Source organism: Dermochelys coriacea, chromosome 3 (assembly GCF_009764565.3).
Source record: "Dermochelys coriacea isolate rDerCor1 chromosome 3, rDerCor1.pri.v4, whole genome shotgun sequence".
NCBI classification, from domain to species: domain Eukaryota; kingdom Metazoa; phylum Chordata; order Testudines; family Dermochelyidae; genus Dermochelys; species Dermochelys coriacea.
The window spans coordinates 115,752,676-115,770,141 of NC_050070.1; the positions used below are offsets into that span (position 1 = coordinate 115,752,676).

At 40.2% G+C, this 17,466-nt stretch overlaps 1 protein-coding gene and 1 long non-coding RNA gene across 2 annotated transcripts in view; one reads left to right on the top strand and one right to left on the bottom strand.

Moving 5' to 3' along the window:
- MTHFD1L (methylenetetrahydrofolate dehydrogenase (NADP+ dependent) 1 like) overlaps positions 1 to 17,466 on the top strand; it is a 245,749-nt gene that overhangs the window by 136,785 nt on the left and 91,498 nt on the right. The window lies entirely within an intron of this gene.
- LOC122459383 lies at positions 15,268 to 16,294 on the bottom strand. Its single transcript, XR_006280037.1, has 3 exons — positions 16,258 to 16,294; positions 16,152 to 16,155; positions 15,268 to 15,410 (listed from the first exon to the last, which is right to left on the bottom strand). It is a non-coding gene; the product is annotated as an uncharacterized LOC122459383 (long non-coding RNA).

Here is a 17,466-nt window from a genome sequence, read left to right on the forward strand (position 1 = left end):
CTGTCGGCAGACAGGATACTGGGCTGGATGGACCTTTGATCTGACCCAGTATGGCCATTCTTATGTTCTTACGTTCTCTCTGTGCCTGTCTCCCCACCCACTCTGTCTGTCTTGTCTCTTTAGGTTAAAACTCTCTGGAGTAGGGACTCTCTGTGTGTGTGTGTGTGTGTGTGTGTGTGTGTGTGTGTGTGTGTGTGTGTGTGTGTGTAGCATCTAACATGATGAAGTCCTGATTTCATGGGACATTCTAAGCATTACTGTAATATAAGTAATAGTAATAGGGCCATATTACTTTTAATGCCAGCCATCTCTTGTCATTTGAAAATGCATCAAGAATTCACTGACAAGCTGATGTGGTATTTTAATATAGTTTTGTATATTTGCTCTTGATATCTCCCTTTAAGTGCTGGAACTCATCACTCGGGACATAACCCTTTCTTTTATCAGTGACATAAAGTAAGAGCACAGCTCGTGTAGTATCCATTATTCTGGATCACAGGTCCATTCTCCTCAGTTAAACCAAATAAATAGAGCCTGTCACTCATTCAGAAGGCAGACTTGCTGTCTGAATCCTACTGAATAAAATGCCACTCTAGTAAGTTGAATTTGAGACATTGCAATGTCCTCTGTTCCCTTCCCATTTTAGTAATCCAACCTAGTTGAAAAACCCCAACCCTCCATGAAAAGCCAATAAAGGCCTTTTATTACCTTCTAGCTCCATTGTTTTTGTTTTTAGAAAAACAGTTGATTCCAGAATAAAAATATTACTCAAACACAACTGTGCTAGGAAATACTGCACTTAATTAAATACTTGGCATGGAAATAAGAGCGAGCGCCCTAGCTAAAAGCATCCCTTGTGTTTAGGATTATTTGGCAGGAAATCCTTCATTCTGTCTGCTTCTGAGTATTTTACATTGATCTATGTCCACCCACCAGATTTACAGAGTATTGTACATGTTACATTGAGTCCCATCCCTAATGCTGACTTTTTATTTTAGTAGCTAATTTATTTTTAATATCATTCAAGAATTAAACACCTTCAGTAGACTTGTTTGATTTAATAGCAAATTTTTTACAGTTAGAACTGGAATGCCCTTAATTATGGGCTACTTGCTTGTCAGTTAAGGTTGCCTAAATATTTCCATTGTAAAGGGCTGTTTTTAGTTGCTTTGCACTTTCTCAGTCATTTACCTTTTCAGTTGAAATTTGTGGGTTATAGGTATATGCACAGATAGGGAGTGATACCCCCCCCCCAAAAAAAAAAAGTTTAATCAGAAATGACTGAGTAGTTTTCAAGCATGGAAGAAGTGAAAAAATGCAGTTAGCAAAGAAAAAAAAATGCTGACTTTTTAAAAACAAATGTTCCAGCAACTCAGCAAATGTCAGTGGAAACTTGAAATTTGGAAAGGACAGAGGTGTGCCTTTCACTGGTCTTGGTAGAAATTGGAATTGATTGGCAGAGCTATAGACATTTGGAAAACATACTTTATGCCTGGGCACTGTAGTCTTGTTTGACGTAATAACTATCTCCCAGTTTTCTATTGGCACTGAATATGCATACATACATAAACGGAATAGGAATTTCAATTGAATAGATGTCACTTCAGGATTCCATTGGATGTGCACAGTCTGAGGCACACTGATTGGGAATTGTCTAAATTCATAGATGGAATTGGTGTTTGCTGTGGGATTAAAATTAAAATATTCCAGGCCCATCAGTCCTGTGCTACACCCAACTATACGTGTCTTGGTGAAACAGTATCAAGACTTGACAGCAATTCTCTGGGGATACTTTTATGAGTCTCAAAAGCAAACAAGAATTAGAAGAATTCCCTGTGTATTAGTATTTTCAGCTACTCTGTTTTGCTCTACACATCTTAGTGGTCTGAGATTAGATGTGATTGAGAGAAAAGACAAAACAATGACCAGCCAATAACTATATGGACTTCAAACTGGAGATCTGGTTGCATGTGCTGAAAGTTGCCAACAATTGGCCATTGGCACTGTTATACTGAAAAACACACACTGTACATGAATATAACTGTAGAATGTATCTCATGCCTATAAAACTGGACTTTACTAACAAAACATAGTTGCTGTTCTGTTGATTTAGTGAGCTAGGCTCAGTAGTACATCTGTCCTAGCAATACTGCTGCTCAGTCCAGGTAGATTGGTAGAAAGTACTTTTCTGTAGAAACATTGGGAGCTCACTGAAGCCATACTGGGTAACATTTCTAGCATATTCCAAATCAACACTTGATAAATTCTAGATAGAATGTGGCTCTTACAGGTCTAAAAAGGAAGAGATCCATGGAACCTATGCTAGTATGGCTGAACCACTCCTGGAGAATAGCAGAATTGAGCAAATTGGTATATGGTTTTGAAGACTGGGTGTTCTCATTTGAAAGTGACTAGCAAAGGACTGTTCTTTCATTATACAGCGGACCCTCGCTAGAGCACGCATCACTATAGCGCGGATTCGCATATAGTGTGGTCGCAGTGATGGATCCCAAATTTAAATTGGGATCCATGGTAACGCGGTCCCTGCTATAACGCTGTCCCTGCGGTACTGCACATGGATCCCAAACCTCGTGTTCTAGCAAGGGTCCGGTGTATAAAATTATACTGAACTGAGGCCTGGTCTACACTGGGGGGATCGATCTAAGTTACGCAACTTCAGCTGCGTGAATAACGTAGCTGAAGTTGACGTACTGATATCTATTTACTGCAGTGTCTTCACTGTGGTAGGTTGACTGCTGACACTCCCCTGTCGACTCCACCTACGCTTCTCACTCCGGTGGAGTACTGGAGTCGATGGGAGAGCGCTCGGCGGTCGATTTATCTCGTCTTCACTAGATGCGATAAATCGACCCCCCGCTGGATCGATCGCTCCAGAGGTAGGTGTAGACATACCCTGAGTTGCCCATCCTACAGGAGGGGAAGAGACATCTGTTGAAAGTATGGTTAAAATAGTGAATTGTGGTGAGATTGCTACTTTAATATCCTTATTTTTAATTCTTGGTATTTTTTTTCATTTTATACTTTTTTTTATAACTTTTGCATTTATTTAACTTGGTGGTGATCGAAAAGATGGATTAGATTCAAACACTTTAAGAGTACATGTGTGCTACAACTTTTAAACGTTGGGCGAACTTATCTGTCTTCTTTCATTGGATTGTATGTCTTACTTTTTGGCTCTATTTAATACATGATTTGCTATGTTGATAACTTGATTGAAGTTGGCAAACGCAACTTTTAGAACATCTACACTGCCTCAGTTTCAGACTCCAAGGGTGTGAATAGCAGTGCAAACCAAAGTTCTGTGCTGTAACTCACCTGTCTTGGATGCTACAGGTGTGAACTTAAAGGTTCCTAAGTTAAATTAATGCAGTCTTCTTCAAACAGGTCTACATTAATGAAAAATAGGAGCCTTTTACTTCATGACTACTGCATCCACATGGGGGAGTTACAGTGCAGCACGTTAGTGTGCACTGCTATTCACACTCCCATAGTCCAAACTGTGGGGCAGTGTAGACATGCCCTTTGTTCCCTGCAAATGCATGATGAGCTAATGCTTCTAAAGTACCTTCAATTTAAGCTCTGATTATAAATTCAGAGTAGGAATGTAGCTCAGGTACAGTGCAGATGCTTTTTATGCATGAAGACCCTGCATCAAACCCCATATCACAAGAAGAGCTCCCGGAGGGTTGAGTAAGTAGTCTCATAAATCAAGGGTTGCAGGTTCAGTTTTTACTGCAGCCAATTTGGAATCCAACATGCAATTTGGGTCCCTTCGTTACAGCATGAGTGAAAGGACACAAAAATTTGAAGTTCAGAGAAGGGCTCCTAAAATGATAAAGGATATAAAATTATGAAGTGTGTGTGAAAGAAATGTATATGATATAACTGTAACCTTAGGCAAAGGTGAATAAGGGAGGATGTGAATACTGTACAGATATTTGAGTGATTATTAATAGAAGGTTGCACAGGGACTTCTCTTGTTGAGTTGGCTAAATGAAGTATGATGGTCTTAAATAGAAAATGGAGAAATTCACATTAGTTATTAGACAAATGGCTTAACCAGGAGGAGAGTGAGATAAATTGGCTTGTAATCTAGCTGAGTTAGCTAAAAATCTTAGTGGCAAATATTACAATCCTGCTCTCTGCAGAAATTGGGGACTGCATGACCCATGTGGTTTCATTTCAACCAACAGTTGTGATTCTATTGGATGATCAGTGCAATTCTGCAAGTGGAGTTACTTTCTCACAGTGATTTTCAGCAGCTGAATCCTTCTTCCTTTCCCGAGAATACAAAGCAAAAAAATAAAAGTATGTTAGAGTCATTTCAGTAATTTTATGATACAGGCTGTAGACCAAGTAGTTGTGTCAGTATCCTGAATGCTAGAATTTGAAAAATTTACCAAACAACTTCTAATTAGAGGACTAACCCCACTAGCCAGACATAGACATAAAAGATGTAGGTGGGATTCCCATTAGTAAAGTTCATGGGCAGTCTTGGAAGCTTCTAGAATCAGCCATGTAGATCAAGGCTCCTCTGCATTTTTTCATGCCTCGAGGTACCCCACCCACTCTGATTTTTGCAGTGTCATGGGTGTAAGTTACCAATTATTGTTCTTTGACTTAAGTTGCATATTCCTGCCTCATGAGAAGATTCCTTTTTTTCTTTAACTACTACTGCCATGAACTGGTACTTTTTCTTCTTGAACAGTTTATGGAGCGACATGCTATTTGTTGATATTATCTTCTCCATGAATTTGAAACATTTATTATGCTCTTTGTAGACTCTCACCAGCAAAACACACTCTTTCTAGGCTCCCTGCTTAATCTTGAAAAGTAATTTGTAGACTTAGTGTCATACATGTTAACATTTTTTTTTCCCACTGATACATGTCGCTAACACAGTGAAATATGGTTCCTTCTGCAGGTAATAACTAGGAGATGTCCCTTTTCACAAATTCATAAAACATGGCTCAGCAACTTTGTCAAAAATATCATTCCTGGTAACTTCCCTGTAATCAGTTCACAAAGAGAAGATACCCTCCAGCTAAAATGAAATGTGAATGAAAATAACTAGAAGCTACTTTCCATTTAGTAGTTTCACCAGATAGGTACAGTAAAAAGGTTGTTTAAATCATGGTGAAGAGCACTGTCCCTGCCCATAATGAATTGGCACTAACCTGCATTATGGGGCAGAGTGGGGTTGAGGGAACTATCCCTTTCAACATTTTTGTCTTAGTGAAGAATGTGGGGGATTGAAGCAGGCTTCACAATGTGCAGGCTGTGGCTCACAGTCCCCAATGTCCTAGGATCGCCAGCTTGTGGGCCCGTAGCCACTTTGGAGTCTGTCGTTCCCTGGTGCTCCCAGAGTTCTCCCTGATGGCAGGGGGCAAGGGGGAAGGTACAGGGACCCCAGCCCTTCTCTCCACTGGATCACTGCTCAGGGATCAAGGGGGAAATGAGCAGTGTCTCAGAGTTGCCTCTTCCTGATACATCAGACCAGCCTCCACTAGACCACTTTCTGCCTTCCGCTCTCTCTTCAGTTTGGTTGCTGCACTCTCCCCGCTCCCAGCAGAGGGTTCCCAATCACTCTCAGCAGTCAGATGGGTATTCCCTAGCCCTCTTCTCAGTTTCTAGTTATTCTCCCTTGGCAGGGAGCAGGGGACAGAAAAGGGTCAGGTCCTTGACTTCCCAAGTTGGGTTTTATCCACTGTCCAGATCCTTCTTCCTGGCTTCCTCCCTTCAGACACTTTCTCCTTCACTCTCCCCTGCTTGATGGTCAGAGTCCCCTTCTAAGCAGATCCTCCATTTGGAGCATGCTCTGCAGCTGCTGAGGTGTGGGGACCCTCTTGGGCTATTACTGCTCCTTCACTCCTTAGCCTTTGTTTGGAGTCTGTAAACCGAATCACAGGGAGGGAGATTCTAGCTGAACAGCAACCAGATCCAGAATGGTACATACATTATGATGTAGCCTTACATAGGAGTGATTGATGACTCGGTACTTGGCATGCCCTGAGTGATTGGACCAAAAGATAGAAACATTGATCATTCTGATTCAGCACTGCTCTCTGCAGTGACATCAGTATATTCTCTGTGGGCACCAACCTCTGCTGTCTGTGTACAAACACTTTTTGTTTTAGGACCAAAGCTGGTTAAGGGGAAGTAGCTAGATATTCTGTCTGCCTCCCACTTCTGATAATTGTGCCCATTTGAACACCCTCCCCCCAAACACGCACACACACGCACCGTCTATCTCTTGATGTATGTTGATTTAATACTTTAAGTGTTAAGTGTTCTTGCTCTGTGATTTGTGGCAGTCTCCAAGGTTACTACTTGATATTGCAGAAAACATGCTTACTCAGCACACTCTACGTTTCCCTTCACTACCGTTTCCTTGTATTTCCACTGCTATTAAAAATACGTTGTATTCAAAGATGCATGTTAAAGTTTTATTCTGCTTTCACCCAGAATGCCACCCCACTCAGCCACCCCAACATTTTCATAGCTAGAAGAGGTGCTCAAGCTAACAGCCCACAGGCTGAATTGGGAGAGGACAGGGTTTCAGTGAAGCGGTCCTAACTCTCTTCCTCCTTTTTTCTTGATTTTTCAGAACCAATATTGATTGACTTTTCAAAGCATGTTGCAAAGCCTCTCTTTTTTCCTAGGTTTCTTTCTTAGGCATTTACAGGGGCCATATGTGAAGGTTGAAGGAAGAAGGAGTTTAGTCACATGAATTTGTACTTGTGCCCAGAGCTTTAGAGAGGTGTGGATTTACAAATGGAAATAAATATCTACATATTTTTAGTATCAAGGTGTCCAGAATTAAGCACAATTAGTGGTAAGAAAACCCTTTTCAGCTTACAGCATCCAATACATTACCACAATAGTTAAAAGGGAAAAAGATACCGTTCTAAAATTCCAGACTGTATCCCAGCAGAGTTCTTTTAAAGGCTATGAACAGCACTGGCCAATGACTTTGCTGCAAAAGTTGCTCAGTCAGATCTACTGATGCTGCTATTGTGTTAATTGTTGTTCCATGCAACTACACATAAAAAGTAGAGGTTTTAGTTTTTTAAACACTACAATAATTCTTTGCTAAAGACTGTTATGATCTATTATGCATGAGAAAATATGTAGTTATCTTGGTAACATCATTAAGTACACTCTTTTTGAAGACCGAGTCATCTGTCATAGCAAAAGGAAGATTAGAGGAAAATGTAAGTGTGTGTTTTTTCTGTTAGCAAAGGTATTAAAAGGACAGTTGACTTGAAAAAAATTACACTTCTGTCTGAATTCTTCTATCTACTATTGCTACAAATAACACATAAGAAGATTACAACTGAAATTTATAAGAGAGAGAACTTTTTTCTATTTTTCAATTAATGCATTAATTCAACAACACTTCGTAAATAATCACTTTTACTGTTTGCCCTGATTAGCAAGATTCCCCTTGTTGTTTTTGTGGGTCTGTTACACCACACCAGGGAAGAGAAAATAAGAAAATGTGATTGTAAAACTGCAAAACTCGGAAAAGAGGTTCAGGGGCATGTGTGGTACATTAAATTAGTTCTTTTTGTAGTTGACTAGATTTCAAGGTGATGATGATGGATCTTTAATATTTCTGTCGTGTAAACTTTAGTAATTTTATAGTGATATAAATAGGGGACCATCTCATTGGTAGTAGACAGCACAAGCATCAGAGACCTATATCTGAGATCTCGTGCCTGGTCCAACGGGAACTTAAGCACGTAGTAGGCTGGTACTGTGCACAACCTCTGGAAGTGGGAGCAGCAACAGTGACTCCACATATTTTCAAGAGGAAAAAATCAGAACTGTCAAGGTGTGGAAAGGAAGCTTTTTGCACAAAAATGGCCAAAGCATCTGTAATGTCCTGCTTTTTATTTTACTAATTTCAAATCCAGTACCTATACAGCAATATGAAATGCTCTCGATTGAGGAGTACCTAATACAGAATTCATATTACACATGAATATTTCTACTTGTACATCCTCACACTTTACTTTTGGTAGAAATCAGAAAACAAAATATTTCAGCTGAAAATGTAAATACTTTGATTCAGAAATGCTGCTGTGGTGCCTTGTGTTAATTGTAGTGTGGATGCATTACGTTCCCATTCTATTCTGGATGTCCTGCCTCCCTGTTGAGACTACATCTCCCGTGATGCACCACGGTCTCATCTCGCAGTGAGGAGAAGCAGTTGAACCATTTGGATTTCTGGCCATGGGGCATGGGCTGGAGCACCCATGGAAAGAGATAGTGGGGTGCTCATGTGGAGGCACTGCCAAACAGCTGTTTGGTGGCTGGGGGAGGGCGGGGACTAGCGAGTGCGCAGGGGCCTCAAGGAGGATGCAGAGTGGAAGCGGAGTGAGGGTGGGGACTTGGGGCAGAGCAGGGGAGGGAGCACCCCCAGGAAAAGAAAAAATTAGCGCCTATGCCATAGGGCATTATGGGAGATGTAGTCTGGCTGGGGTTATCTGAATATCACATATCTGAATCACAATATTTTGGTTTTCAGCTTAAATATTTTGGCTTATGTAAAAAAAAAATCAAAATGTTCCTTAAAAAGAAGACATTTTGTGCCAAAAAAAATTGTTCAAAAACCCACATTTCCATCAAAAAATCACATTGATAGAAAATTTTTGACCAGCCCTATAAGTAACATATCTGCTGTTTGGTTTAAAGGCATCTTTCTAGATTTCATATTTTCTTCAGACTTTTATGTCATTTCCCTATTAAAGGACAACTTTTTAAAGACAAAAGGAATGAGGAGTACTTGTGGCACCTTAGATACTAACAAATTTATTTGGGCATAAGCTTTCGTGGGCTAAAGCCCACTTCATCAGATGCATGCAGTGGAAAATACAGTAGGAAGATGTGTATATATACAGAGAACATGAAAAAATGGGTGTTGCCATACCAACTCTAACGAGACTAATCAATTAAGGTGGGCTATTATCAGCAGGAGAAAAAAAAAGCTTTTGTAGTGATCATCAGGATGGCTCATTCCAAACAGTTGACAAGAAGGTGTAACAGTAGGGGAAAAATTAGCATGGGGATATAGTTTTTAGTTTGTGTAATGACCCATCCACTCCCAGTTTTTATTCAAGCCTAATTTGATGGTGTCCAGTTTACAAATTAATTCCAGTTCTGCAGTTTCTCGTTGGGGTCTGTTTTTGAAGTTTTTTTTTGTTGAAGAATTGTGACTTTTAGGTCTGTAATTGAGTGACCAGGGAGGTTGAAGTGTTCTCCGACTGGTTTTTGAATGCTATAATTCTTGACGTCTGATTTGTGTCCATTTATTCTTTTGTGTAGAGACTGTCCGGTTTGGCCAATGTACATGGCAGAGGGGCATTGCTGGCACATGATGGCATATCACATTAGTAGATGTGCAGGCTGAACGAGCCTCTGATGGTGTGTCTGATGTGATTAGGTCCAATGATGGTGTCCCTTGAATAGATGTGGACAGAGTTAGCAACAGGCTTTGTTGCAAAAACACCTGGGTTAGTGTTTTTGTTGTGTGATGTGTGGCTGCTGGTGATTATTTGCTTCAGGTTGGGGGGGCTGTCATAAGCAAGGACTGGTCTGTCTCCCAAGATCTGTGAGAGTGAGGGATCGTCCTTCAGGATAGGTTGTAGATCCTTGATGATGCGCTAGAGAGGTTTTAGTTGGGGGCTGAAGATGACAGCTAGTGGAGTTCTGTTACTTCCTTTGTTCAGCCTGTCCTGTAGTAAGTGAGTTCTGGGTATTCTTCTGGCTCTGTCAATCTTCCTTCACTTCAGCAGGTGTTCCTATATCGATGTGATGCTATAATATCATGCTATAGATTTACCTTTGGAGGTGAACTATTTGGAATAAGAAATTCAGTTTTTGGTAGCATGTTCTGTATTACCGTAGCATGTAGGAGTCTCACTCAGGGACCAGCACCCCATTGTGCTAGGTGCTGTACAAACACAGAACAAAAAAACAGTCCCTGCAGATAGAATATTGTAAAATAATTTCATTTTCATATAATCTAGTTTCCCAGAATGAAATTCAACTTCGGTCAAAAACATTTTGCAAGACAAAACCATGAATAACAGATACTGCTGCTAATTCGGTAATACCAGCAGTCTGGATTAGCAGTCAATGCTGAGGAAATCCCTGCTTTCAGCTCTGTAGGGACCATCCTGCCATAGCATAGGGTATCTTTCAATTGATATCATTGCAGTTAAGGATGAGCCGTCCTCATGGTTTGGAGGCTGAGCTGAATGACCACGTGTTCGGTCAAACTGAGTGGGAAAATACTATATACTCAGTCTGGTGTGCACCTCTGCCTCTCTCAGCCATGCAGTGAAACTGGAGCTTAAATCTTTTAAAGCAAATTCAACTACCTACTTCTTTACAGAATGAAAAATGTTTCTCATGTCCATTAGAGTATCCCCCAATGTATGACCCTCAACTTGCTAGTAGCTGCAACATCTGCCATATGTCCTCTTGTAGCTCCACAAACTTTTGTTGCAACATAGTGCATTAGACACATATGAACAATGAAAATAGGAGCATATGTGTCAGAGCATTTTAGAGAGTGGGTGTACTGGCTGAGTTGACTGGAATCTGAGGACAAATCAGAAGTAAAAGGAACAGAGAAGCCTCATTCTTTTAAAATTTTGAACAAGTTTGAGCTTATTAAATTCAAAAAGCAGTCATAAGAGTAGAGGGTCAAGTCAGATAAATTGCAAGAGTCAAAATGGACAAACATCTGGTTTATTCATCCCTCGCTGCACTAACAAAAATGTGGTATCCTGTTAGATAAATAACTGATCCAACCTCGTTTATTTTGGCATCTCTGCACCTTGGTACTTTTGACTTAAACAAGAATCTATCAGTATATTACAGCTAACATGCCTTGAGCTCCAGGTTCAAAGTTCGTGTGCTCCTGTGACTTTGAACTCTTCTGTTCCTGAGTTTACCAGCAGACAGCTGCACCAGAACAGATCTGTTTACATCAGAGGAATAAAAGGCAGCTCGCAGTTCATAGTTTCCATTTCCTTTTGCATTGTTCAGGAATTCAGGCTCACAATTCTGTGTCCTGAAACTTAGCCTCATGTGTATGTCTCTGACTTGGTACTTGCAATACAAGTGTTTTGTTATGATTTGTTGATAGAAAGTGCTGATGGGAGGGAAGTTAGTTTCATCTAAAATCAGCCTCAGTTTACAAGAATTCTATTGTGAAATAAATGAGCTTTCATGTCACAATTTCACTGTAGCCTGGCTGATTAAAAATGTTGCTCTTTTTTTAAGGTCTCCTACAGTCCATAAATCTAAACTAGGGTGAACCACTTAACATAGAACTGTTTTACATATTTAGTTACAGCATGATAAATGTATTTTTAGGTGAAGAAACTTTACTGTTTATCTAAAGTGGTCATGACTATGAAATTTGATCAGGTGCAGGAACCACAACTGTTTGTTCTGGTTTTTCTGACATCCTTCATACTGTACAAGAAATAAAATATCCCCAACTGTGCACAACCAGGCAATAATTCCATTGAGGGATTCTGGTGATGACATAACTGTGATAGGGAACCATTTGAGAGGTTTGCTCATACCCAGACCCACCCTAAAGTGGAATTATAGACTTCAGTGACAAGTACCTACTTTGTAGAAAGTTGGGAAAAAATCTTTTCCCTTGGTTTTTCTTTTATACCTCTTCCACAAATATCTCTTTCTTGTTATTATCCTTTTCCTGTCTCTACATGTTTCTGAGCTTTCTCTGATTTTCTCCCTCCCCTTGGCCAAACCCTCTGGGGTGTTTGGTTTACATACTGCATCTCTTTCCTAAGTAAGTATGTTTTACTTTTTAATTGTTTTGGTAGCTGAATTGACCAAGGTATAAGGAAATTAAGGACTTGTCTAAGGTCCCATACTAATTCACTATTTTGGGTTTGGCCCAATTTAGAGTGGAATCGTCTTCCAAGTTACTTGCACTATATTAAAATGTACTTGCTTTTTAGATTATTATTACATGAATCTTAAGCAAAATAGAAAAAGCATTGCTATTTGATTTAGAATGAATATATATATTATCCCTGTAGTGCCCTTTATATTACTAAATTGTGTATATATATATTTTTTTCTCTAATAACAGGCCTCAAATACTACTGGTGGCACAATACAAAATTTAGAGTAGAATTAAGCAACAATATATTCGCAGAAAAAGTTTGCATTCCAGTAATAGATTGATTCTCATTTACAGTAGGGCCCCTTTACACATTTCTGCAAGTGTAAAGAGACCTTAATATGGGAGTAAATTGCTTTTATACCCAGGTTATGGTTGAGGTCCATTTACGCTGACAGAGCAATTTGATATCTTAATGCAAACAAGAATCCAGCCTTATATCTTCTCAAAGAAGTTGAGCTACAGTTAAGATGGTTACAGACCATTTCAACTAATGTTCTTTTAAAGTTAACCTTATTCTAGCAAGTATAAATGAAAAGTGTAGCTTTTACAACAGCTGTTGAGTTCTGTCCTCTTGAAAATGGAACCCAAATTCTATATACTATTGTATTCTGTATACACTGTAATATTTGATTGCCTTCCAGTAGTGCATTAAGCCACATGACTAACTTCTGTCATGTGGTGGTGGTTCTCTCATCCTCTCCCCAGAGGAAGAAGTATGTGCAGTGGAGAATCTTGATTGGTTTGTTTTTGTTTTTAATTATTTATTAAATAAAAATAATCTTTGCACGTGAGCAGTCAGTAGTGTGAGGAAAAATGTATGTAGATGCTTCATTGTTTCTGGGGTTAAAGGTATAGATATTAAAAAATAGAGTAATAGACATTCTAAATGTTTTTTTAATTGAACCAACTTTTTTTAATCAAAGGTCAAAGCTGCTTCAGACAGTTCTGTTGCACACATTTATAATGTGCGCTGTCCTAAAAGCTGTTTTCAAATGTTTATTATAAATCCCACTGTAGGAGTTTTACAGTAAATCAATAACAACAAAGAACAGGGGCTGTTTTAAATGAAAGAAATGAATAGTGAAAAATCTGGGATTATTCTAATTTAGCTTCCTTTACTAAAACCATAATTCTGTTCTATTCTATATAGGTTCTTATAGCGCACTCATCACCATAGTATCTGAACACCTTCCAGTAGTGCATTAAGCAACATGACTACCAATCAGTCATGTGTTGTTTTTCTCTCATCATCTTCCCAGAAGGAGAAGCAGGGGAGTGGAATGTCTTATTTTGATAGGTTGGTTTGTTGGTTTATTAAATAAATGTGCCTGTTGCTACTTGCTTATATTAGACAAGACAAGGTCAAAGAAATGTGCCTTGCACTTGGAGTGGAAAGTGGTGAAGATTCTGATGGTCCTTAGTTCCTGGAGTTCATTCCACAGCATCGAACCATCCCCAGAGAAAGTTCTGTCTCCCACATAGACAAGCTTTACTCTGTGCCAGAGGAGTTAAGTTCGACCACATTCTTCATCCTGGAGCTTTGATAATCATTTAGGTATCCTGGGCCCAAGCCATGGAGAGCTTTGAAGAAGGGGTCAAGACTTTGAATTGATTCAGTATTCTATGGGAAACCAAGTGTAGAGAACAAACAGGTGTAATGTGTGCATGGTAGCCTGCATTGTTGAGGAGCTGCATGGCACCATTTTGTACTAGTGGCCCCAGTAATCTATTGTGGTGATTTTTAGCGACTGTCTACACTATCTTTAGTTTAAAACCACCGTCCTGAGTATTTTATTTGAATAATAAAACTTGTGAAACTGGCCACCTAGACTATTTCCTCTGAGAGAATGAAAAGTGACAACCATACTACTGTGCTGCATCTCACCTCCTTTGGAGGACTGGAACTAGTTCAAAAAGAAGTACCTTCATAGAGTACCATTTCCTGGTTTTTTATTTTTTTTTTTTACTGGATATCCTAATGCAAGATTCACTGAGTTTTTAAAAATAAGCTCTTTTTGATTTTTTAATTTCTACTTGTAAAAAAGTTAGGCAGTATGTCACCTTTCCAGAAACAAATTTTGACTGACCATTTGATATTGTACTTTGTACTGTATAATTGCCTTTCCTGTATTTTTCTGTTTGTTAATCATACTTTTGCCCATTATTTGTCATGACCATGGCTTAGCAAGGCGTTATTTATTGTATATTTATTGCTGAAAACCCTTAACATTTCATGTGTAACAGCTGATTGCACTTTTGTTTTTCAGACAAAACACACAATATAAATTATAACCCTGAAATCAATAATTGTGTTCTTTTAAGTTAATAGTTTTTCATAATAGCTCGTTAAATAGTTTCCTTAAACTTGTAATCATTTAACTAAAATCAGTTTGAACCCTCCTAAGTCCCTATGGCCTCTATTTGTTTACGTTTTAATTGGCACACTGATTTGAAAGCAGGAAATAACATAAAAGTGATTGCACTGATTATTTGAGCACAAACAGGATTCAAAGTACAAGAGTTTGGCACATTATTAATCTTCTCATTATTCTGCATTTTATTTCCTTTGCAGTTGGTTGCCTTCATCCCAGCAGCTTTTCTACTGCATCCTGTTTCCTTCCTCACACAGAAGTCAAGCTCTGACGTACCTGACTTTGTGTTTCTCCCTCTTTGGCCTTTAAAATAAGAAAATCCATCCTGTCTATAGTTATATTGTTCACACCTAACTTTTCTCGCGTTGTACAGAGTTCAATTCACTTGTAAAATGCTGAGTTTAGGTATTTCAGCATTTGAAGGGAAAGAGGACTTAGGAGGATGAAGAGATGTAGATGCATAGCTGAACAAACAAGGGTGTCCCCCTCTACTGAATTCTGGGGATTCCCATCCAGTTTTTAATGCAACAGGACACAACTAACTGGGAAGCCATGGAAAGTCATGCATGTTGCTTTGATGTCTCACTGGGAGACTGCAAGATCTGTTGTGTCCCTATTAAGAGTTAAGGATAAGAGACAATCCTGAAGAATGGAGTCTGTTGGATGATGAAGAAGTTCAGGGGAAGGGCAGTCAAGGAGCAGAATCATTACTGATTTGTAGTGAAACGAGAGGGAATGGAACAGAACTTCTTAACTTGCTCCCAAGCAGCTTGGCTGTCTCTGTGGACTGGTGGAGATGTGGGTATCCCAGGGAGTCTAGCACCCCACCAGGTTTGAAGCAATTGAATATATGGCAAGTGGGGAAGAAACTAGTACAAATTGCTCAAGAGACACAACAATATTGTTATAATAACTCCTCACTTAACGTTGTAGTTCTGTTCCAGAAAAATGCTCTTTTAAGCGAAACTATGTTAAGCTAATCCAATATCCGCATAAGAATTAATGTAAATAGGGTGGGTTTAGGTTCCAGGGAAATTTTTTTGGCCAGACAAAAGACTCTGTGTGTGTGTGTGTGTGTGTGTGTGTGATATATATAAACTGTTCAAAACTTATACAGTGTATGTGCGTGTGTATTTTTTTATATATATACACACACACACACACACACTGTGACAAAGCTCTGTCCTTGCCTCAGTGAGTCCCGCGTTTCCTGGCGGATTTCGCTAGCCTCAGACGCTCACTGTGACCCTCCATGTAACCCTTCTTTCTCTAGAGACAAGGGTCACAGTCTACTGAGCCATTTTCATCATAAGCCAGCAAGGGAGGCGAGGAGAAGTTATCCTTCCTTGCACAGTCTCTGTTGTCTCCCAGTCTCAGTGATTAATCAGAGGCAAAGGTGGGGGGGGAGCCCAGGCCCACCCTCTACTCTGGGCTCCAGCCCAGGGACCCTAATAGTATCAGCTATGGTAGCTGACCTTTTAGAAACATGACATGTACATTTCCTTGGCTACTTCCCCCACAGCAGCCCTCACTTCCTCAAGCTCCACTTCACCTTTACCTCAAGGCCTCCTTCCTTGTACCTGATATGGTGTGTACTACTCAGCCTCTCCAACCGCGCAACTTCCTCCCACAGCTCCTGACATGCACCCCCACCTGACTACCTGGGAGGCTTTTAACTAGTTTCAGCCACCCCTGATTGGCTTCAGGTGTCCCAATCAACCTAGCCTTCTCCCTGCCTTCTGGAAAGTTCTTAATTGGCCCCAGGTGTCTTAATTGACCTGGAGCAGCTGCCATTTCACTTATCTTGGTACCAGGGATTTGTTTAGCCTGGAGCTAATATATCTATCTCCCACTACTCTTCCATAGCCATCTGGCCTTGCCCCGTCACAATACATACACACACACATACATATACACTGTATAAGTTTTAAACAAACAGTTTAATACTGCACACAGCAATGATGATTGTGAGGCTTGGTTGAGGGGGTGAAGTCAGAGGGTGGAAGAGGGTGGGATTTTCCCAGGGAATGCCTTACTGCTAAATGATGAAGTAGCACTTGGCTGAGCCCTCAAGGGTTAATACATTGTTGTTAATGTAGCCTCATCCTCTACAAGGCAGCAGGAATGGAGGGAGGGGAGACAGCATGGCAGAGAGAGGCAGAGACATGCACCATGTGAGCAAGAGAGAGACACACACACATTGCCACTTTAAGTACATTGACTCCACTCTAAGTACACTGCCCTTTTAAGTAGATCAGCAAGTTGAGACAGCAGCTGCTGCCAGCAAGCTCCCTCCATCCTGATCCCTGTCGTGTCCCCCCCTGCTCTATGGAGATGGGGTAAGTGAGGGGCAGGAACAGGGGAAAGGAGGGCATCCTCACATAGCACCCTTCTTCCCCCCGCACAAACAGGAGGCTCCCGGGAGCAGCTCCAAGGTAGAGGGCAGGAGCAGTACATGGCAGTGGGGGGAGGGACAGCCGAACTGCCGGGCAATTAGTAGCCTGCTGGGCAGCTGCCGCACAGGGAACTTAGGGGAGCAGGGAGCTGATAGCAGGGCTTCCAGTCCACCCTGGTTCCAAGCCCCCACCGGCTAGCTGCAACAGGCTGCTCTTCCTGCAAGCAGTGGACAAAGCAGGCGGCTGCCAAACACTGTTATAAGGGAGCATTCCACAACTTTAAACAAGCATGTTCCCTAATTGATCAGCAACGTAACAACGAAAAAAGTTAATCGGGACAACTTTAAGTGAGGAGTTACTGTATTTCATCTAATATGGACATTTTCCCTTTGATATTTTTAACTTGAGGATTAATGGTTTCATAGATTCCAAGGCCAGAAGGGACCATTGTCATCATCTAGTGTGACCTTCTGTATAGCACAGGTCATAGAACTTCCCCAAAATAATTCTTAGGCCATATCTTTTAGAAGAAACATCCAATATTGAAGTAAGAATTGTCAGTGATGGAGAATCCACTAGGAACCCTTGGTAAATTGTTCCAATGATTAATTACTCTCTTTGTTCAATTGCACAATATCAATATGATTTTATAGGTATTTAATATTGTATTTGTTTAAATATTGTCTGAGAGCAGATGATTGTGAATAACCTTTTCTTT